This window comes from Leucopleurus acutus (assembly GCF_964270905.1).
Source record: "Leucopleurus acutus genome assembly, chromosome: 20".
Taxonomy (NCBI): domain Eukaryota; kingdom Metazoa; phylum Chordata; class Mammalia; order Artiodactyla; family Delphinidae; genus Leucopleurus; species Leucopleurus acutus.
Genome location: NC_139162.1, coordinates 54,994,130 through 55,018,756, shown reverse-complemented (window position 1 = coordinate 55,018,756; position 24,627 = coordinate 54,994,130). Strand labels below are relative to the sequence as shown.

The 24,627-nt window shown below is 38.3% G+C and overlaps 1 pseudogene across 1 annotated transcript; it reads right to left on the bottom strand.

Annotated features, from left to right (window-relative positions):
* Positions 1 to 10,729: 10,729 nt before the first annotated feature.
* LOC309976370 (anaphase-promoting complex subunit 13-like) lies at positions 10,730 to 11,478 on the bottom strand (annotated as a pseudogene). Its single transcript has 2 exons — positions 11,116 to 11,478; positions 10,730 to 10,785 (listed from the first exon to the last, which is right to left on the bottom strand). The product of its transcript is annotated as an anaphase-promoting complex subunit 13-like (transcript).
* Positions 11,479 to 24,627: the final 13,149 nt, after the last annotated feature.

Here is a 24,627-nt window from a genome sequence, read left to right as displayed (position 1 = left end):
TTGATATTGAGTTGTATGAGCTGTTAATATATTTTGGATATTAACCCCTTTTCAGACATATTATTTGCAAATATTTTGTCCCATTCAGTAGGTTGTCTTTTCATTCTGTTGATGTTTTCCTTTGCTATGCAAAGCTTTTAAGTTTAATTAGGTCTCGTTTGTTTGTATGGTAGGGAAGTCCCTACCATACTGTTTTGATTACTGCAGCTTTGTAGTATAGTCTGAAGTCAGGTAGTGTGATACCTCCAGCTTTGTTCGATTTTCTCAGAATTGCTTCGGCTGTTCAGGGTCTTTTGTGGTTCCACATAAATTTGTTCTAGTTCTGTGAAAAATGTAATGGGTATTTTGATAGAAATTGCCTTAAGGACTTCTCTGGTGGCGCAGTGGTTAAGAATCTGCCTGCCAATGCAGGAGACATGGGTTCAGGCCCTGGTCCGGGAAGATCCCACATGCCGCGGAGCAACTAAGCCCATGTGCCACAACTACTGAGCCTGCGCTCTAGAGCCCACGAGCCACAACTACTGAGCCCATGTGCCACAACTTCTGAAGCCTGCAGGCCTAGAGCCTGTGCTCCAGAAGAAGAGAAGCCACCACAATGAGAAGCATGCCCACCGCAACAAAGAGTAGCCCCCGCTCTCTGCAACTAGAGAAAGCTGGCGGGCAGCAACGAAGACCCAGCACAGCCAAAAATAAATAAAATAAGTAAATAAATTTATTTAAAAAAAAAAGAAATTGCCTTAAATTTGTAGATTGCTTTAGGTTGTATGGCTATTTTAACACTATTCTTCCAATCCATGAATACTGGATATCTTTCCATTTCTTTGTATCATTTTCAATTTCCTTCACTAGTGTTTTATAGTTTTTAGAATATAGGTCTTTCACTTCCTTGGATAAGTTTATTCCTAGATATTTTATTCTTTTTGTTGTGATTTTAAATGGGATTTTTTTTTTACTTTAGCTTTCTGATAGTTCATTATTAGTGTATAGATAAGCAATAGATTTCTGTATATTAATCTTGTATCCTGCAACTTGCTGAATTCATTTATTAGTTCTAATAGTTGTGGGTAGAGACTTTAGGGTTTTCTATATAAAGTATCATGTCATCTGCAAATAGTGACAGTTGAACCATCCTCGTGACCCTGGAAGAAATTCAACTGGGTTGTGGTGTATGATCCTTTCAATATATTGTTGGATTCCAGTTTGCTAATATTTTGTTGAGGATTTTTGCATCTATATTCATTACAGATATTGACCTATATTTTCTGTGGCTTAACATGTGATCTGTTCTGGAGAATGTTTCATATATACTTGAAAATAATGTATATTCTGCTGTTTTTGGATGTAATGTCCTGTAATGTATCTACTAAGTCCAACTGGTATATTGTGTCATTTAAGGCCATTGTTGCCTTATTGATTTTCTTTTCTTTTTTTCTAAATTTAAATGATACATTTATTGAGCTGTGCCTTTTCTACCACACTGGATTAAATAAACTTGTCAAGAAGTACGGTTTTTGTCACCTTCTGGGACATTTAGTAATTTGCTGTTCTTTCTTTTATGTACCTCTGTTAGTACATATGGCCAACTGGTCACCTGTAACAGGTAGGTCTCATGTTATTAGATACACAGGTAAGGAAAGTTACATTCATTATGTCCTTGGTTCAAAGCAACAGGGGCTCCCTAGCACATAAATCTTTGCAGAATCAAGTGTCTACTATTTTATATATACATATTAAAAAAGAAGCAAAGGCAGTAGACTACTTGGATTAATTAAACATTCTGTCCAGAGGGATAATATACCAGGCTTTGCTTTTTCTCATCTGTAGTAAGTTTCAGGTCCTTGACAGAAACAATGTCTGCTTACATTCTCTGTTCAAGAATTTTTTACCACACTGAATTGGAAGATGTAAGTAGTGTCTCTCACTGGGGCACAGGGCAGAATAATTGTCTAACTAATATAATAAAGATAATGACTCCCTCTGATCAAATATTGGGCAGGATTGCTTGCAACTCATTTTAAGAGATTGGGGTATCTTGAACTAAGGAATCCTCAGCTGTGATCCAAACCTCTCCCATGCACAGCATCCACCTGGATCTCTTTGCATCACCCTGTGGAATTCGGGGTGGACAAGGTGAACATAGCTAATCATGAAACTCTAGCTGCCTGTTATGTCATGAAAGATAAAGTATTTTGTATCATATTAAGGCATTTAAATTTTATTTATTTTTGCCCAAACCCATGAAATTATCAGGCTAACATGTCTTTGCAAATATGGTAAAATCAAAGACACCTCAAATTTCTTTCCAGATTCTCCAAATTTCTTTTCTTTGGTGATAATGGGATACCCAAAGAGACATAACTTTCTTTTTTTCCATTTTCTCCAAGACGAAAAAAAAATGCAAATTAGAGGGGATAATGTTTCTTCTCTTTTTCTCTTCACTCTAATAAACCCTAATTATCACCTGCAGCAACAGGTAATATTTCCCCTTTAAATGAACCAGTGGAAGACTCCCCTTCCAATAGCCACCAGGGCACTTCCTGTTTGCTCACACCTTGTTCAGTTCAACGTGAAGAATATTTATGGACACACAGACTGTGGGGGATAGAAGACACAATTATGCCCTCTGGAGGTTTATGGTGGAGGTGGGGAGCTAGAGACGTGACTTCCTTAAACACAGTGAATAAAGCCTCTTCATAGAGCTGGTTGAGGACTAGGAGAATAGTCCCAGTAAAGAGTAGCAAATTCTCTAGTCCAAATAGTGTGTGAGGCGGAAATATGTGCCTTCTATTGTTCTATATGTTAATACAGCTGATTATAAAATGTAAGGATGAAACAGGCAGCCTAAATGTCCTTAATTTTTGTTTGTTTTCTTACTGGTGGAAGGAGTAAAGATCAATGAGTTACCAACATTGATGTAGAGTTTTGGGTGATTCAAAAATATTGCAAGTTTATTGGCTGAGCTGCAGTTAGCCAATAGAGTGCTTGAAACTAAACAGAAATGCATCTTGCTGGTATTTGTGTGTAGTTACTGTCTTCTTGGTGTACTCTGATACCTCACTATACTTACATACCGACTTCAGATGTATTCATCAAAAAGCTACATCTATTCATTGGAATTATGAGGTAGGGGGAAACTGAAATATTTTAGCTTGTTTTGTACAGTTATACATGTCACCGTCCTATTTTATGCTGTGTCATGAATGGAGGGGACACTAGGAACAGGGGAGTCTGGAAGCATCAAGGACTGTGCGGTCAAGCATGGTTGCACTCATGGGCAGATAGAGTGAAGCCTCTTATCCTGGTCACTCTCTAGATGGTGGTAGCTACAAAGAGAAATAGGCAACAGAGATCTCAGGGTGAAGAGCCCAAGGAAAATGAAACCTCCCTGTTCCCTTAGGCAGCCCTTCATGGTAGCCTCCCACAACTAGCCCTTTGAATCCTTTTACACACTTGGTCATTGTAATATTGCTAGAGCATCTGACATTTTCAGATGTTAAAATCCCTGGTGACCACTTCGGAAAAAAAAAGAAAACCCAAAATATATTCAACTTATTGTTTTCGGAAAGGGTTCACGCCAGGGGAGGAAGCTACCATAACAAAGCAGACAGACTTTTTAGATGAATTCAACATCCTGTTATTTTTTGCTGCTTCAGAATTTATAGCAGGAATTGATGTGTACCATGATGTATTTCCCTGATTTATGAGTTTTAGAGGGTGTATCCTCATTACGGAGAAGTGCAGGTAGAGGAGTGTTAGTGAGACCGATTCCCTCACTGTCTGCCAGCAGTGGGCGTGATAGAATAGGATGTAGCCTGAGTACCTCCGTCCTTTCACGTCCCAAGTTTTCACCATATACGTGATCTGTTTGTTGGCCATTCAGATGGCTTGATCTCAACATCTATATGAAAAAGTGTTATGTCTGCCGGTGAGAGTAGCTCATGAAACTTAACAAAATTGGGAGTCCTGCTTACCAATCAAGGTTTATTGGGACTATTTAAGCAAACTTACAATGTTCAAAGCTTCTCAGAGAATCAGGCCGACAGACCTTGTGCTTCTAGAAGTTCCCGCCCCCAATCCTCACACTACTCAGAGGTCTCAGGTGTGTTGTGTGATATCTCTAGGTCAGTGCTACTGAAAATGGGTCTTGGGGGAGGGACATCATTACCAACAGGAAACTTGTTAAAGGTGTCATTTCATGGGCACCACCTCAAACCTGCAGATTCACAACTTCTTAGAATGGGGTCCTGATCCCAAAGAGATTTGTATTCATTTTCAAGGTTCAGAAAAAAATGTTTAGCTAAGTGGTTCCCATCTGGTTTCCCATTAGGATCAGATGACCAGTATTAAGAAATAACATCACCTGTGCCCTCCCCACAGCATCCATCTATTAGTCCTGTGGGATCATCAGTGTTATTTTAATTAAGTGCTCCAGGTGATTCTAAGGTGAGGCCAGGGTTAAGTACGTGGGCTTCTGGGTATATTTGTGAGAGTTCAGAGCAAGCTTCAGTTCAAGGAGAGGCAGTAAGTTTTGCTCTGCGTCGGCTTTCAAGGGGCTAGTCGGTGAAGCTCACATACCCCATGTTAGCAGAATTTTGGGACATTTATATGAAGAGAGAAGAAGTGTAGACAACAAAGAAAAACTCATGGATTGGTCTCCATGTAGGAGCTGATTGTTCCTGAATCTCTCCTGAGATGAAGGACAGGAGAGGTTGGCTTTTTCAGCATTTCAAGGTCCTTCTGCCTGTGGCTGTGCTGGGAGCAGGTGAAGGAGCTGTGCTGACGCCGTTGAAGGCATATTCTCAAGATGCTGGTGTGATTCCTCAACATAAAATTGACGAGAAAAGGACCCAGTGCAGGAGGAAGAAGAGGAGGAATGGCAGCTTCTCAGGTAAGTGTCCTGTCCTGGGTCAGAGGCTGGTTTTGCTTTTCCTCCTGAAATGTCATGGATCGAGAACCTGCAAACCTTTAATTATCTACTTTTGGTGTTCTTGCCTAGCGAGGTTGTTTTCAACTTTTTTTTTTTTTTTTTTTTTTTTTTGCGGTACGCGGGCCTCTCACTGTTGTGGCCCCTCCCGTTGCGGAGCACAGGCTCCAGACGCGCAGGCTCAGCGGCCATGGTTCACGGGCCCAGCCGCTCCGCGGCAAGTGGGATCTTCCCGGACCGGGGCACGAACCCGCGTCCCCTGCATCAGCAGGCGGACTCTCAACCACTGCGCCACCAGGGAAGCCCCTCAACTACTTACTTTTAAACATTTATTCTTATGATAGTCAAGATCATGTCTTTAGACTACTTCTCCCTTATGTCCCAGAGCCTTCTCTCTATTGTTTGCATCCAAGCTCCCTGTAGAGCATGAAGAAGTCTCAATATGATTTAATGAATTTCAAGTATTGAAAATATTCCCTTTGTGAGAGATGAACATGGGAAGGCATTAGTACCCAAGATTCCCATTGGGATGGGGTTGGGTGTTGGTATCTTACTGAATTTGGGGAAAGTGGAGCGGTTACATCTGGATGCAACATCATCTCTTTAGAACAGGATTAAGAAAATGCACGTATAAACAGGATGATCTTAGTGGTCCAAAATTCCTTAGAAAGTTCTGAAAAAAATTATAGACTGTTCTCTACATTGGTAACAAAGACTTTCTATTTAAATGCACTATTATGAATACAGAACAAGGGAGGTATTTATGGATTGAAATTTGCATAAAACTGACATTTTTTTCAAGATAGTTTCAGATTTCCTTATTTTTGCCAAAAATACCCAAGCAGTGACAATGTGTCCTCCTGAGTGTTTCAGTCACCTGAAACCAATTTATCCCAATTATACCTGATCACTGATTCAGGTGTTTTCTGCCAGGTTCCTGCACTATGAAGTTCCTATTTTCCCCCTTTTTTCTTTAATAAAGGTCTTGGAAAGATTTAGTGAGGGATGTCCCAGTTAATGTGGCAACTCCATTTCTTCTTAGTTTCTCTTTGCTTCTAGTTTGCTTTGAAATATGAGCACTCAACTGTGTTTAGTAGAGATATTGAGTTTGTAAGCGGAGGTTTTCATCAGTCAAGACTGGGTTTGGATAGTTCCCATTATACTCCATGCTCACGTTACAGACATACTCTTCTTTATCATTTCTTTGTGTTCTCCAAAAAGTTTCCGAGGATAGTATTACTAATATATGTTCAACGGTGTCAATATTCATAAATATAGCTCAGCACAAATTATAAAGATCTGTAAAGAAATAAAAGATTCAGAACCAATAGCTCTAATTTATTTTATATCATTGTACACGTTTGCATCATAGTGTATTTTAAAAATACAAAGGATATCTTCCACAAATAGATTTATAAGATTTACTCAGTAAAAAATAATACTAATTTCATTGCTATGAATATTTTCTTCTATATAACTTTTGATATGTACAAAGTCGCCTTTTTTATGTATATCTGTGTACATTGTGTTAACATTATCCGATACATTTTTTCTTATTTCTATTCTTCCTAATTACAGACACTGATATAAACATTCATTAGGATTGTCTCTGTGTACTTGTGTTCTTTGCAGATAACTTCTAGTTCAGGTAAACTGGAGTAAAACCCAGGCTCTAACATTTACTGAATGGTTGACAAATATGCTCAAGAAAAGAGGAACAGTAATGTCATGTTTCTTAAACTATTTATGTGGTGCATTCAATGCTATGTAAAAAAAAAACAAACAAACTAGAAAGTATATAGTAAATATTCAAAAAGGATTGTTGTTGGTGTGCTTACTATCCTATTAGGCCTGTGAAATCCATAAAACACTTTCAGTTCAAGATTAACTATAAATTCTTACCTTGCCGTTCTACCTTTATGTTATCAAAATGTGTGGTACATGGACCGGAGACACTGGCATCACTAGTGAAAAATGAACTTGTTAAAAATGTGGAACTCAGGCCCCACCCCAGAATTCCTGGATCAGATTCTGCATTTTAACAGTATCTCCAGTTTGCTTGTTCACACATTAAAATTGGAAAGTTTTACTTCTGACTCATCATGTATATTTACTGAGAAAGATACACAATTTATCCTGTATAATAAAAGTACAACACTCAGAAATGCAATGCCTGTGTTGATGCCATCATTTTATAATTTCTCTTCCAGATAATTATAGTCCCTATAGTGGTTTTGTGGATCGTATGTCATCTTTTCTTGGAGTTAGAAATACAATAGAGAATATTACTGTGTAAAAATTATTTTATTGGATAATTCAAGACACTCTCCTAAATCAAACTGCTTCTTTTAATACTCTCTTGGGCCAAATTATGAACTCTTCCTGTTGTGACTCAACAAATGCACATTTTATTTTAGGGCCTGTTGACATTCAGAGATGTGACCATAGAATTTTCTCGGGATGAGTGAGAATGCCTGTACTCCCTCCAGCGGAATTGTACAGGGATGTGATGTTAGAGAACTATAGGAACCTGGTCTCCTTGGGTGAGGATAGCTTCCTTCCAGAATTCTTTATTCACCCACAGGGTTTTGGTTCCTTCATTTGTAGAATGTCTCCTGGAATCTTCTGCTTCCTACAGTAGGGTTTCAGATCCCTGCTTTCAAGGAAAAAATGGGAGTTTGTGGGTATAGACAGAAAGGTTTCATGATGATTCATCATGATTCTAACCTTCCTCTTTCTTGAGGTAATCAGCATCTTTCGCTCTAGATTAATGGTAATTCTATAAATTTTCAGTGGTATAAAATAGTGCTGCCCGGGACTTCCCTGGCAGTCCAGTGGTTAAGACTCCACACTTCCACTGCAGGGGGCAAGGGTTCAATCCCTGCTCGGGGAACTAAGATCCCACATGCATCACGGTGCAGCAAATAAACAGATAGATAAATATTGCTGTCTGCATTTTTTAAAAAAATTATTTATTTTTGGCTGCATTGGGTCTTCGTTGCTGCGCAGGGGCTTTCTCTAGTTGCGGCGAGCGGGGGCTACTCTACATTGTGGTGTGCGGGCTTCTCATTGCAGTGGCTTCTCTTGTTGCGGACCACAGGCTCTAGGCATGCAGGCTTCAGTAGTTGTGGCGTACAGGCTCAGTAGTTGTGGCTTGCAGGCTCCAGAGCACAGACTCAGTAGTTGTGGCACATGGGCTTAGTTGCTTCGCGGCATGTGGGATCTTCCTGGACCAGGGCTCAAACCCGTGTGTCCTGCATTGGCAGGTGGATTCTTAACCACTGCGCCACCAGGGAAGTCCTGTCTGCATCTTAAAAACAGATTTTCATCCCTTATTTTTGATTTATTTGTACTTGGACAGAATCTCAGAATATGATTTTTAACTGTTGCTTGGTATAGTAAAGGTGCTTTCAAAAACAGTATTTGGGGAATCAATCTCTAGAGAATATTTTAACATTTTACAATGTCTTCTCTTCTCACCTGGCACAATACTGGATTGGAATATAGAGGATCTCTAGCAAAACTTATGTCTTTTTCTTTTAATTGAGGTACAGTTGATTTACAATGTTGTGTTTGTTTCAGGTGTACACCAAAGTGATTCAATTTTACATACATATATATTTTTTTCAGATTGTTTTCCCTTATAGGTTATTACAAATATTGAGTATAGTTCCCAGCCCTATGCAGTAGGTCCTTGTTGGTTATCTATTTTATCTTTTTTTTTAAAAAAAATTTATTTGATTTATTTTATTTTATTGGCTGCATTGGGTCTTTGTTGCTGCACACAGGCTTTTCTCTAGTTGCAGCGAGCGAGGGCTACTCTTCGTTGCAGTGCACGGACTTCTCTTTGCAGTGGCTTCTCTTGTTGCAGAGCATGGGCTCTAGGCACGTGGGCTTCAGTAGCTGTGGCATGCGGGCTCTGTAGTTGTGGCTCACAGGCTGCAGAGCGCAGCCTCAGTAGTTGTGGTGCACAGGCTTAGTTGCTCCGTGGCATGTGGGATCTTCCTGGAGCAGGTCCTGCATTGGCAGGTGGATTCTTAACCACTGCACCACTGGAGAAGCCCTGTTATCTATTTTATATATAAGTAGTGTGTATATGTTAAGCCCAAACTCCTAATTATGTTTATTTTTCTAATGAACATATGGCCCTAATGGCCCCCTTTTTGGAGTAAAAGGAGAATCGCTGGGCTAGGTGTGACTGAATGAAGTAGATGATGCAGGTGAGAGGTCCAAAGATCACAGAGGAAGCCAGACTTAAAAATATGGTTTGGAAAGATCTGCTTCACTAGAATTATTTTTGAGAAGGCTTATTTCTTTTTTTTCATTTTTCTTTTCTTCTTGTTTATTTTATTTATTTATTTATTTTTTAGAGATTTCAATTATTCAATGTTTCCAGTTTTTCTTTTTCTTTTCTTTTTTTAATTTTTGGCTGCGTTGGGTCTTCGTTTCTGTGCGAGGGCTTTCTCTAGTTGTGGCGAGCAGGGGCCACTCTTCATTGCGGTGCGCGGGCCTCTCACTGTAGCGGCCTCTCTTGCTGCGGAGCACAAGCTCCAGACGCGCAGGCTCAGTAGGTGTGGCTCACGGGCCTAGTTGCTCCGAGGCATGTGGGATCTTCCCAGACCAGGGCTCGAACCCGTGTCCCCTGCCTTGGCAGGCACATTCTCAACCACTGCGCCACCAGGGAAGCCCTCCAGTTTTTCAATGAGGGATACAGGAGTAAAAGCCAGGGCCTCTTCCCGCAGAGTTTATAATCTGGGGAGAGAACAAGAAAGATACCACATAAAAGAGACAAATAATTCTAGGAGATAAATGTCCATCAATGCGTTTTTCAAAATACAAGTTCTTTCACAAACGTGTAACTAAATACTGACTCCATGGTGCTTCAGTTATATCTGAAAGGGCTTTGAGAAAATAAGAAATCCTGTTACTGGGTAAAACTAGTGGTCCATCTCGCCTTTCCAGTGGCACCAAAGGAAGTTGTAGGGAGAGCAGAGGTTAACTGCCAAGAAAGCTTTTTTTTTTGGTGTGTGTGTGTGTGTGTGTGTGTGTGTGTGTGTGGTACGCGGGCCCTTCACTGTGTGGCCTCTCCCGTTGCGGAGCACAGGCTCCGGATGCGCAGGCTCCGGACGCGCAGGCTCAGCGGCCATGGCTCATGGGCCCAGCCGCTCTGCGGCATGTGGGATCTTCCTGGACTGGGGCATGAACCCGCGCCGCCTGCATCGGCAGGCGGATGCGCCACCAGGGAAGCCCCAACACAGCTTTTAATGTGTAAATTTATCCAAAGTTTGAAAATATCACGGAGAATCTTAGGAATCCCAGTGGTCAGTGAATGGGCTATCTGTATGTCCATTACATCTACAGACTCCACACACACCCACTCAGATGATTCTCAGAATGCTGGTATATGAGAAGTTAATTCTCATGTCTGGCTTCGTCGTTCTTTGCCTTTCCCTCTCATATCTTCAATCACCTGTGTCACAGGACACATAGAAGTAGTTGGGAAGTGTTAAACTCTGACAGTAAAGCAAAATCAGAGTTAAAGGCAAATGTTTAATGGATCATGTTCAAACACAAGCTAGTCAGTGAAGAACTTTAGGTTTAAAGGGCCAGATATTCTGCATTCCCAAGAAATCACAATCAGCTTCTCATTCTGGTTATTTTCACATTGCATTTTGCGGCCACAAAATTAGTTGTACATTTTTGTGCATTGATCTACCACTAAAAGATTCAAATTAAGAGACTGAAAGAAAACATTCTGTATCTGTGTATTTTAAAAAAATCTGTCAATGAACAATGAGCCAGGCATCAGTTTCCTATGGGGGGAACGTTATCATGGAGTCCTGTAAGGCCAAGTCAGTCCACTTCATTTCTTTTTTAAAAAAATTTAATTTATTTATTTTTGTCTGCGTTGGGTCTTCATTGCTGCATGCAGGCTTTCTCTAGTTGCGGCGAGCAGAGGCTACTCTTCATTGTGGTGCGTGGGCTTCTCATTGCGGTGGCTTCTCGTTGCGGAGCATGGGCTCGTGGCACACGGGCTTCAGTATTTGTGGCATGCGGGCTCAGTAGTTGTGGCACACAGGCTTACTTGCTACGTGGTATGTGGGATCTTCCTGGACCAGGGATCGAACCCGTGTCCCCTGCATTGGCAGGCAGATTTTTAACCGCTGTGCCACCAGGGAAGTCCCAGTCCACTTCATTTCTTGTTCTTTAACAGATTCTGTGGTGCCGCCATTGTCCTGTTCAGGTTCAGGAAGCTCATTCAGTGGTATTGCAACATCCTCATAAGGCAGCTTGTCTTCTCGCCTAGCATCGTCAATCAAATCCAAGATCCTTCCATCTCTCTGTACCTCATTGTCCGTTCTCCTGCAGCTTTGATCTTGCCAGATATTGTCCATCACAGGGTCTTCCCAGACAGGCGGTGCGTACGTTCCCCGGGGCAGGGCAGTTTTATCCATCTCTGTTTTGGAGCTCTGTAAACGTGTAGTTACAGTAGCAAAGCTGGAACGCCTTTTTCCGTCCCTAGGTTTATTTCTGTTTCTGTAAAAGAGGGACATGTCCTGCCCCATTCTTTTTTTTTTTTTAAAATCTTTATTGGAGTATAATTGTTTTACAATGGTGTGTTAGTTTCTGCTGTATAAAAAAGTGAATCAGTTATACAGTCTTCCATGTATTCTTCAGCTCCAGTGATTTTTCCCTCACATTCACAATGAGAGCCAAAATCTTCCTCGTGGCCTGTGAGGACTTGCATGATCTGGCTCTTCCCAATTTTCTTTTACTTTGAACGAACATTAGACATTTTAAGTGTATTTGCCCCAATTCTTTAATTTAGTATACCTATTAACTTATAGAATTCTTAAATATATTAATGCTTAAATATATTAATTAATTAATGCTTAAATATATTAATTCTTAAATATATTAATTAATATATTATTAATTGTAACATTGCCCACCATATTTTAAAGTCTCAATTGTTATAATATCATAGTTATTAAGAAATTAAATAAGTTTCTCTTATTTAGTATGAAGCTTATGGGTACTGTATCCTAGTTTTTCACTTTCTGATTAGTTCTATGTCAAAATCATATATGATTTTACATTCAAAAGATCTAATATAACAAGCTCAAATAAAAACATGTTTGGAAAGAAGTGAGTTAGATAATTAGTAGGTATCCATATTTATGAAAATGTTTGGTTCACTTCAAGCAAAAAGGAGTCAGATTTTTCATTTACTTTTCTCAATGTGTGAGAATCATGGTATAATTTAATCACAACAGTTTATTTTATGTATCAGTGATTCTTTGCATATTTTACAACTTTCATGTTCTTTTATTTATAAATAAGATTTTATTTTTTTCTAAGGAATGGTTTACAGACTTGATATTGTGTATGTATAGCAACAATATATTGATAATATGATAAATTTCTCTACTGTCATTTAAATAATAATTCATTCAAATTTTTCATTAGAGACTTTTAATAAATGATTGTAATGCATTTTCCATGAAATTCTCCTGCCTTGCAACACATACCAGTGACTCAAAATGGTTGCTTTAATGGGTGCCCATTCACAGTTGAAAATATACTTATTTAGAAGGATTGTTTTTTAATAGTACATGTATATTATATTCAGAACTGGGGGGATAAAATTTGTCTTATTCTTGTTTAGCAATTTCATAACAATTTTCTTTTTTTTCTATGATAGGTTCCCTGAAGTTAGTTAATTGCATTTTTGTTTTTATCTATATTTCATGAATGCAAATGATAATTTTTAATTCAGTATTCTTAAGATAGTGTGGTGTTTGGTGTTGAATTCAAATTTGAATCTCCCATGTGTCTCCTGCCAATAAAATTATGTCTGTGTCTTTTAATTATTACCTCTATTGCATTCATGACTTAATTTATTTCTCTTCTTGGTTAACGAGTAATATTTGTTTTATTCTGCCTTGGTGAGCAGTTATAGAAATAGTCTTAATTTAACATCTATTTATTGATGAATTTATATTATTATCATTGTTTATTTTAATTTTTAAATTGAAGTATAGTTAATTTACAATGTTGTGTTAGTTTCAGGTGTACAGCAAAGTAATTCAGAGATAGATATACATGTTCTTTTTCAGATTATTTTCCCATATAGGTAATTATAAAATATTGAGTATAGTTCCCTGTGCTATACAATAAGTCCTTGTTGTTTATTTTATATATAATAGTGTGTATATGTTACTCCCAAATTCCTAATTTATCCTTCGCCCTGCCTTTCCCCTTTGGTAACCATAAGTTTGTTTTCTATGTCTGTGAGTCTGTTTCTGTTTTGTAAATAAGATTTCATTCCTTTTCAATCCATTCCATTTTTTTGCCACAGCATGCATCATGCAGGATCTTCCCCCACCAGGGATCGAACCCGTGCCCCCTGCATTGGGAGTGAGGAGTCTTAACCACTGGACTGCCAGGGAGATCTGTTTGTATCATTTTTTTAGATTACACATATAAGTGATATCATATGATATTTGTCTTTCTCTGACTTATTTCACAGTGTGTTAATTTCTAGGTCCAACAGTGTTGCTGTAAATGTCATTATTTCATTCTCTTTCATGGCTGAGTAGTATTCCATTATATATATATATATATATATATATATATATATACTATACTACTAGTATATACTATACTACTATATATACTACTATATATACTACTATATATATACTATATATATATAGTATATATATATATACTATATATATATATACTATATATATAGTATATATATATATATATATACTACTATATATATATATTCACTTCTTTATCCGTTCATCTGTTGATGGACACTTAGGCTGCTTGCATATCTTGGCTATTGTAAATAGTGGCTGCAGTGAGCATTGGGGTGCATGTATCTTTTCGAATTACGATATTCTCTGGATATATGCCCAGGAATGGGATTGCTGGATCATGTGGTAGTTCTATATTTGGTTTTTCAAGGAGTCTCCATACTATTTTCCACAGTGGCTGCACCAATTTACATTCCCACCAACAGTGTAGGAGGGTTCTGTTTTTTCCACACCGTCTCCAATGTTTTTTATTTGTAGACTTTTTGATGATGACCATTCTGATTTTTTTTTTTTCCGGTACGTGGGCCTCTCACTGCTGTGGCCTCTCCCGTTGCAGAGCACAGGCTCCAGACGCGCAGGCTCAGCGGCCATGGCTCACGGGCCCAGCCGCTCCGTGGCATGTGGGATCTTCCCGGACTGGGGCACGAATCCGTGTCCCCTGCATTGGCAGGGGGACTCTCAACCACTGCGCCACCAGGGAAGCCCAACCATTCTGATTGGTGTGAGGTGATACCTCATTATAGTTTTGATTTGCATTTCTCTAATAATTAGCAATGTTGAGCATCTTTTTATGTGCTTTTTGGCCATCGGTATGTCTTCTTTGGAGAAATGTCTATTTAGATCTTTTGCCCATTTTTTGATTGGATTGTTTGTTTTGATAGTGAGTTGTATGAACTATTTGTATATTTCAGAGATTAATTTCTTGTCAGTTGCTTCATTTGCAAATATTTTCTCCCATTCCACAGGTTGTCTTTTTGTTTATGGTTTTCTTTGCTGTGCAAAAGCTTTTAAGTTTCATTAGGTCCCATTTGTTTATTTTTGCTTTTATTTTCATTAGTCCAGGAGATGGATCCAGAAAGATATTGCTGCAATTTATGTCAAAGAGTGTCCTCCCTATATTTTCCTCTAGGAGTTTTATAATATTAAGTCTTACATTTAGTTCTTTAATCCATTTTGAGTTTATTTTTGTGTATGGTGTTAGAATGTTCTAATTTCAGTTTTTTACATATAGCTGTCCAGTTTTCCCAGCACCACTTTTTTAAAAACATTTTTATTGGAGTATAATTGCTTTACAATGGTGTGTTAGTTTCTGCTTTATAACAAAGTGAATCAGTATACATATATCCTCATATCTTTTCCCTCTTGCATCTCCCTCCCTCCCACCCTCCCTATCCCACCCCTCTAGGTGGTCACAAGGCACTGAGCTGATCTCCCTGTGCTATGCGGCTGCTTCCCACTAGCTATCTATTTTACATTTGGTAGTGTATATATGTCCATGCCACTCTCTCACTTTGTCCCAGTTTACCATTCCCCCTCCCCATATCCTCAAGTCCATTCTCTAGTAGGTCTGCGTCTTTATTTCTGTCTTGCCCCTACGTTCTTCATGACCTTTTTTTTTTTAGATTCCATATATATGTGTTGGCATACAGTATTTGTTTTTCTCTTTCTGGCTTACTTCACTCTGTATGACAGCACCACTTTTTGAAGACTGTCTTTTTTTCCATTGTATATTCTTCCCTCCTTTTTTGTAGATTAATTGGCCATAGGTGGGTGGGTTTATTTTTGGTCTATCTGTACTGTTCCATTGATCTATGTTCCTTTTTTGGGGGCAGGGGGTGGCTGGTACCATACTGTTTTGATGACTGTAGCTTTGTAGTATAGTCTGAAGTCAAGGAGCCTGATTCCTCCAGCTCGGTTTTTCTTTCTCAAGATTGCTTTGTTTATTCAGGGTCTTTCGTGTTTCCATAAAAATTTTACAATTTTTGGTTCTAGTTTTGTGAAAAATGCCATTGGCAATTTGATAGGGATTGTACTGAATCTGTAGATTGCCTTGGGCAGTATAGTCATTTTGAAAATATCGATTCTTCCAGTACAAGAACATGGTATATCTTTTCATCTCTTTGTGTCATCTTTGATTAAATCTTTCATCAGCGTCTTATAGGTTTTGGAGTACAGGTCTTTTGCCTCCTTAAGTAGGTTTATTCCTAGGTATTTTATTCTTTTTGATGTGATGGTAAATGGGATTGTTTCTTTAATATCTCTTTCTGATCTTTTGTTGTTAGTGTATAGGAATGCAAGATATTTCTGCATATTAATTTTGTATCCTGCCACTTCACCGTATTCATTGATGAGCTCTAGTAGTTTTCTGGTAGCTTCTTTAGAATTTTCTATGTATAATATCATGTAATCTACAAACAGTGACAGTTTTACTCTTTTTTTCCAACTTGGATCCTTTTTATTTCTTTTCTTTCTCTGATTGCTGTGGCCAGGACTTCCAAAACTATGTTGAATAAGAGTGGCAAGAGTGGACATCCTTGTCTTGTTCCTTATCTTAGCAGTAATGCTTTCAGCTTTTCATCATTGAGTACGATGCTAGGTGTGCGTTTGTCATATATGACCTTTATTATATTGAGGTAGGTTCCTTCTATGCCCACTTTCTGGAGAGTTTTTTTAAAAATCATAAATAGGTATTGCATTTTTGTGAAAAGTTTTTTCTGCATCTACTGAGATGATCGTATGGCTTGTATTCTTCAATTTGTTAATGTGGTGTATCATGCTGATTGATTTGCAGATATTGAAGAATCCTTGCATCCCTCGGATAAATCTCACTTGATCATGGTGTATGATCCTTTTAATGTATTGTTGGAATCAGTTTGCTAGTATTTTGTTGAGGATTTTGCATCTATTTTCATCAGTGATATTGGCCTGTAATTTTCTTTCTTTTTTTTTGTGGTATTTTTGTCTGGTTTTGTTACTAGGGAGATGGTGGCCTCATAAAATGAGTTTGGCAGTGTTTCTTCCTCTGCAATGTTTTGGAATAGTTTCAGAAGGATAGGTGTTAACTCTTTTCTAAATATTTAGTAGAATTCACCTGTGAAGCCATTAGGTCCTGGACTTTTTTTTAGAGATCAATGTGGTTTTTATTTTTATTTAAAAATTTTATTTATTTATTTAACATCTTTATTGGAGTATAATTGCTTTACAATGGTGTGTTAGTTTCTGCTTTATAACAAAGTGAATCAGCTATACATACACATATATCCCCATATCTCCTCCCTCTTGTGTCTCCCTCCCACCCTCCCTATCCCACCTGTCTAGGCAGTCACAGAGCACCAAGTTGATCTCCCTGTGCTATGCGGCTGCTTCCCACTAGCTATCTATTTTATGTTTGGTAGTGTATATATGTCCATGTCACTCTCTCACTTTGTCCCAGCTTACCCTTCCCCCTCCGCGTGTCCTCAGGTCCATTCTCTACATCTGCATCTTTATTCCTGTACTGACTCTAAGTTCTTCAGAACCTTTTTTTTTTTTTTTTCTGTCTTACCTCACTCTGCATGACAGACTCTAGGTCAATCCACCTCACTACAAATAACTCAATTTCATTTCTTTTTATGGCTGAGTAATATTCCATTGCATATATGTGCCACATATTCTTTATTCATCTGTCGATGGACACTTATGTTGCTTCCATGTCCTGGCTATTGTAAATAGAGCTGCAATGAACATTGTGGTACATGACCATGATCAAGTGGGGTTTATCCCAGGAATGCAAGGATTCTTCAATATACACAAATCAATCAATCTGATAAACCCTATTAAAACATTGAAGGAGAAAAACCATGTGATCATCTCAATAGATGCAGAAAAAGCTTTCGGCAGAATTCAACACCCATTTTTGATAAAAACCCTCCAGAAAGTAGGCATAGAGGGAACTTACCTCAACATAATAAAGGCCATATATGACAAACCCACAGCCAACATCATTCTGAATGGTGAAAAACTGAAAGCATTTCCTCTAAGATCAGAAACAAGACAAGGTTGTCCACTGTCACCGCTATTATTCAACATAGTTTTGGAAGTTTTAGCCACAGCAATCAGAGAAGAAAAATAAATAAAAGGAATCCAAATCAGAAAAGAAGTAAAGCTATCACTGTTTGCAGATGACCTGATACTATACATAGAGAATCCTAAAGATGCTACCAGAAACTACTACAGCTAATCAATGAATTTGGTAAAGTAGCAGGATACAAAATTAATACACAGAAATCTCTTGCATTCCTATACACTAATGATGAAAAATTGGGTCCTGGACTGTAGTTTGTTGGGAATTTTTAAATCAGTTTCAATTTCAGTACTTGTAATTCGTCTGTTCATATTTTCTTTTTCTTCCTGGTTCAGTATTGGGAGATTGCACCTTTCTAAGAATTTGTCCATTTTTCTAGGTTGTCCAATTTAGTGGCATATAGTTGCCTCTAGTAGTCTCTTATGGTCGTTTGTATTCCTGTGGTGTCATTGTAACTTCTTTTTCATTTCTAATTTTGTTTGGGCATCTCCCTTTTTTTCTTAATGAGTCTCATTAAAGGTTTATCAATTTTGCTTATCTTTTCAAAGAATGAGCTTTTAGTTTCATTGATCTTTCATTGATCTTTTCTATTGTGTTCTATTGTGTTCTTTTCTATTGTTTTCTCTCCATGTATATTTCATTTATTTCTGCTTTGATCTTTATGATTTCTTTCCTTCTACTAAATTTGGGTTTTGTTTGTTCTTCTTCCTTTAGTTGCTTTATGTGTAAGGTTAGATTGTTTATTTGAGATTTTTCTTGTTTCCTGAGGTAAGATTGTATTGCTATAAACTTCCTTCTTAGAATTGCTTTTGCTGCATCACATAGGTTTTAGATCATCGTGTTTTTGTTGTCATTTGGCTCTAGGTATTTTTAGAATTCCTCTTTGATTTCTTCAGTGATCCATTGGTTGCTTAGTAGCATATTGTTTAGCCTCCACGTGTTTGTATTTTCTTTTTTTGCAGTTTCTTTTCTTGTAGTTGATTTCTAATCTTATAGTGCTGTGGTCAGAAAAGATGCTTGATGTGATTTAAATTTTCTTAAATTTACTGAGGTTTGCTCTGTGGCCCAAGATGTGATCTATCCTAGAGAATGTTCCATGTGCACTTGAGAAGAATATGTATTCTGCTGCTTTTGAATGGAATGTTCTATAAATATCAATTAAATCCTTCTGGTCTAATGTGTCATTTAAGGCCTGTGTTTCCTTGCTGATTTTCTGTCTGGACGATCTGTCCATTGATGTAAGTGGGGTGTTAAAGTCCCCCATTATTATTGTGTTACTTTCAATTTCTCCTTTAATATCTGTTAACATTTGCCTTATATATTGATGTGCTGTTCTGTTGGATGCATACATATTTACAATTGTTATATCTTCTTGGATTGATCCTTTGATCATTACAGTGTACTTCTTTTTCTCTTGTAACACTGTTTATTTTATTTTTTTAAAATTTAATTTATTTTTAAAATTTATTTATTTATTTTTGTGGTACGCAGGCCTCTCACTGTTGTGGCCTCTCCTGTTGTGGAGCACAGGCTCCGGATGCGCATGCTCAGCGGCCATGGCTCACGGGCCCACCCCCTCCGCTGCATGTGGGATCTTCCTGGACCAGGGCATGAACCCATGTCCCCTGCATTGGCAGGTGGACTCTCAACCACTGCGCCACCAGGGAAGCCCTGTTTCCCCCAGTTTTGTCGAAGGCCTGCAATCAAATCCCAGTAGCCTTCAAAGTCTGATTCTCTAGGAATTCCTCTTCCCATTGCCAGACCCCCAGGTTGGGAAGCCTGATGTGGGGCTCAGAACCTTCACTCCAGTGTGTGGACTTCTGTGGTATAAGTGTTCTGCAGTCTGTGAGTCACTCACCCAGCAGTTATGGGATTTGATTTTACTGTGATGGTGCCCTTCTTACTGTCTCATTGTGGCTTATCCTTTGTCTTTGGATGTGTGGTATCTTTTTGGTGAGTTCCAGTGTCTTCCTGTCAATGATTGTCTGGCAGCTAGTTGTGATTCTGGTATTCTCGCAAGAGGAAGAGAACCATCTCCTCCATCTTGGTTCCAATCTTCCCTAGCCACTTTGTAAATGTACTTTTTATTTCAGAGAGAGTTGATATTCCAGGATGTGGCCATAAAATTTTCTCAGGATGAGTGGGAATTTCTGAATGTCACTGAGTGGAAATTGTACAGGGATGTGATGTTAGGGAACTATAGGAATGTGGTCTCCTCGGGTGAAGATAACTTCCAGAATTCCTTACTTGCAGAGTTTGGGTTCCTTCATTTGTAGAATATCTCCTGGAATCTTCTGCTTCCTACAGTAGAGTTTCAGATCACTACTTTCAAGGGAAAAATGGGAGTTTGTGGGTATAGAAAGAAAGCCTTCATGATGGTTCAACATGATTCTAACCTTCCTCTTTTGAGGTAATCTCCATCCTTCACTCTAGATTAGTGGTAATTCTATAAGTTCAGTGATATAAAGTCATGCTTCCCTCCTCTTAAAATCAGACTTTCACCCCTTATTTTTTTATTATTATTATTTTTTGCAGTACACGGGCCTCTCACTGTTGTGGCCTCTCCCATTGTGGAGCACAGGCTCTGGACGCGCAGGCTCAGCGGCCATGGCTCACAGGCCCAGCCGCTCCACGGCATGTGGGATCTTCCCAGACCGGGGCACGAACCCGTGTCCCCTGCATCAGCAGGCGGACTCTCAACCACTGCGCCACCAGGGAAGCCCCCACCCCTTATTTTTGACTCAGTAGTAATTAGATATGGATCTCGGGAACACAGTTTTACCTGTTGCCTAGGGATATTAAATGTGCTTTGAAAAATAGTATTTTTTGAAATCATTTTCTAGAACATTTTAACATTCTACAGTATCTTCTCTTCTCACAAGGGCACAATACTGTATCGGAAATTGTAGAATATCCAGCAAAACTTATGTTGCTTTTTCCAATGAACAGGTCTTATTGTCTCTAAGCCAGACCTAGTCACATTTTTGGAGCAAAAGAAGGATCCCGGGGATGTGAAGGGAAAGGAGACGACAACCATACACCCAGGTTATTGTGAATAGATGAAGCAGATGACACAGGTGAGACCTCCAAAGATCATGGAGGAAGTCAACTCTTATAATAAAGTTTGGGGAGATCTTTTTCACTAGAAATTATTTTTGATAAGCCTAGTTTATTTCTGTTGTCTTAGAGGCATACCTCCTACCTTAATCTTGTGGTCTTAAATCCTTCATGTATTCTTTTCAGCTCCAGTGATTATCCCTCTGATTCACTGAGAGCCAAAATCCTCCTCTTGGTCTGTGAGGTACTACATGATCTGCCTGTTCTTCCACTGCTAAACGGAATCTATGAAAAACTGTGCACATTTCTGAGTAACTCTATGCTAAGCCATTTATTTTTTTAAGCTCTACTTCTACAAGTCAGAAGAGTATAAGAGGAGTCCTGGAGATACTGGGGTTTGGTACCAAAATTCCAGGAATACTGGGGACAGATGTTATATGTTTTCTGCTTTATAGTATCCAACCTTATGGACACTTCAAACAGCACACTACAAATTTCATTCTTGGTAATTCCTTCAGACTGTCAAGCACCTTCCTAAAATGTAACCATGTAATCCTCAATTTAACTTCAAAATTTCCCTTTCCTTGTACAAACTAACATAAGATATTCTAGGTGTATTTTGCACCAATTCATCAATGCTAAAATAATTTATCTAGTTAAGTCATAGAATTTTAAGATTAATAACCTAGGGGAGCTTAGAACCTTGCACAGTTTATTTTAAAGTCTCAAATCTAATTTAATTTTTTAATAACTATCATTTCATAAGTTTGTCATATTTAAGATGAAGCTTGCAGGGACTGTTTCCTATATGTTTTCACTTTCTGATTAGTTCTATGTCAGAATCATCTATGATTTTAGATTCAAAAGATCTAATAGGGGCTTCCCTGGTAGCGCAGTGGTTGAGAGTCCACCTGCCGATGCAGGGGACATGGGTTCGTGCCCTGGTCCGGGAGGATCCCACATGCCACGGAGCGGTTGGGCCCGTGAGCCATGGCTGCTGAGTCTGCGCGTCCGGAGCCTGTGCTCCGCAATGGGAGAGGCCACAACAGTGAGAGGCCCACATACTGCAAAACAAACAAACAAACAAACAAAACAAAAAAACCCCAAAGATCTAATAAAACATGCTCAAATGAACAGATGTTTGGTAAGAATTGAATTAATTAGTAGGCATCACATATCTGTAAATTGTTTGGTTTATAAATATAAGATTATTTCAGTTAAAAAGTAATCATTAGGTTTTTCATCCAGTTTTCACGTTTATCTGAATCATAATAATTTACACACAAATATTGTATTTTATTTTTTATAAATTTATTTATTTTTGACTGCGTTGGGTCTTTGTTGCTGCACATTAGTTTGCTTCCTTTTTTATGATAGGTTCCAAAAAATTGTTTGCATTTTTGTTTTTATTTATATCATGGACATAAATGACAATTTGCAACCCAGTACATAAGAAAGTTCGTTGTTTAATTCAAATTTGAATCTCCAATGTGTCTACAGCCAACAGAATTATGTGCTTGTCTGTTTAATTATTTCCCCTACTGTGTTCATGACTTACCTACTTTATTTCTCTTCTTAGTTAATAAACAATGTTTGTTTTATACTGTCTTGGTCAGTAGATATAGAAATTGTCTTAATTTCATATCTAATTATTAATGAATTTTTTGTGTGAGATAGACATTTTTAAGTTGAAAGTAATCTTTGAAAAAGTTTATAATTCTATTTTAGGTATTATTTTCATTTTTAATTCTGAGAAAAAAACACAGGTAGTTAACCATTTTAAGCATTTTTAACTGTATACTCCAGTGTTTTAAGTATATTTACGTTGTTTTGACATTGACATCTGAAATTTTCATCTTGAAAACTGACTCCATAATTCATTTATTTATTTATTTAAAATTTATTTTTGGCTGTGTTGGGTCTTCGTTGCTGCACACGGGCCTTCTCTAGTTGTGGTGAGCGGGGGCTACTCTTCGTTGTGGTGTGCAAGCTTCTCATTGCAGTGGCTTCTCTTGTTGCGGAGCATGGGCTCTAGGCATGCGGGCTTCAGTAGTTGTGGCACGTTGGCTCAGGAGTTGTGGCTCGAGGGCTCTAGAGCACAGGCTTGGTAGTTGTGGTGCACGGGCTTAGTTCCTCCACGGCATGTGGGATCTTCCCAGATCAGGGCTCAAACCTGTGTCCTCTGCATTGGCAGGCGGATGCTTAACCACTGAGCCACCAGGGAAGTCCCGTGACTCCATAATTCTTAAACAACTACGTTATTTCCTTCTACTACAAGCCCGTGTCAAGTACCATTCCAGTTTTTTTTTTTCTATGAAGTTGAGTACATTATATTACTCACATAAATGAAATCATGTCGTGTCTTTTTCTTTGTGACTCTCGTATCTCACAACATGGTATCTTCAAGGTCTATTCATGTTGTACCATGTGACAAGATCCATGCCTTTTTCAAAGCTAAATAATAATCTCTTGTATGTATATGACATTTTTTTAATCACTTCATGTATCCATGAACGTTAGGTTGCTTCCATTATTAATGGTTTTGTGAATAATGTTGCAATGTACCTGAATGTGCACATAGCTCTTGCAGATCCTCCTCTTTTTTTTTTTTTTTTTTTGTGGTACACGGGCCTCTCACTGCTGTGGCCTCTCCCGTTGCGGAGCACAGGCTCCAGATGCACAGGCTCAGCGGCCATGGCTCACGGGCCCAGCCGCTCCACGGCATGTGGGATCTTCCCAGACCAGGGCACGAACCCGTGTCCCCTGCATCGGCAGGCGGACTCTCAACCACTGCACCACCAGGGAAGCCCGCAGATCCTCCTTTGAAGTCTTTTGTGTATATACCCAGATGCAGGGTGACTGGATCATAATTTCATTCTATTTTTAATTTTTGAGAAACCTCCATAGCGGTTACACCATTTTATATTTCCTTTAACAGTGTGTAATAATTCTGATTTCTCCACATCTTTGCCAAATTTCATGTAATTATATATATAAAGTTATTATATATACAAAATTTGATAGTGGTTATCCTAATGGGTGCTAGGTGATATCTCATTGTGGTTTTGTTTTTTATTTCTCTAATGATTACTGACTTTGAGAATCATTTACATTTTTGTTGTCCATTTGTATGTCTTACTTGGATTGATGTCTATTAAATCCTTCGCCCATACATTATGTTATTTGTTTTATGATGTTGTTGTGTTGTACGAGTTCTTTATATATTCTGGGCCTTAACTCCTTATCAGATATATGTCTTGCAGTAATTTTTTCTCATTCCAAAGGTTGACTTTTTACCCCGCTGATTGTTTCTTGTAATGTGCACAAGTTTTTACATTTGACATAATCCCATTTGCTTTTGTTGACTGAGCTTTTGGTTTCATATCCAAGAAATTATTGCCAAATCAAATGTCATAAAACTTTCCCCCTCTGTTTTCTTCCAGGAGATTTTAATTTATAGGTTTATATATAAATCTTCTGTCCCTTTAAGTTAATATTTGTGGTGTTAAGTAAGGATCCAACTTCATCCTTTCACAAGTGAACAGCCAACTTTCCCAGCATCGTTTGTTTTAGAGATTATCCTTGTCCCATTGTGTGGTATAGAACTGTTGGTGAAGATTCTTTGACCATAAACGTGAGAGCTTATGTCTGTGTTCTGTATGCTGATCCACTGTTGTCTTTCTGTATGTTTCTACTATTCTTTTCTGATAACTACAGCTTTGTAATATGTTTTAAAATATAGAAGTGCCTTGCCTGTAACTTTCCACTTTCTTTACCAAATTATTTTGGATATTCACTGTTTTGTGATATTTCACATATATTTTAGAAGCAACTTTTCTATTTTGCCAAAGTTTTCATTGGGATTATGAAAGTGCTTGCTTCAAATCTGTGGATCACCTTGGGTAGTATTGACAATTAATGTTATTAAGCATTTGAGTCTGGGAACATGGAATGTATGTTTATTTATATCT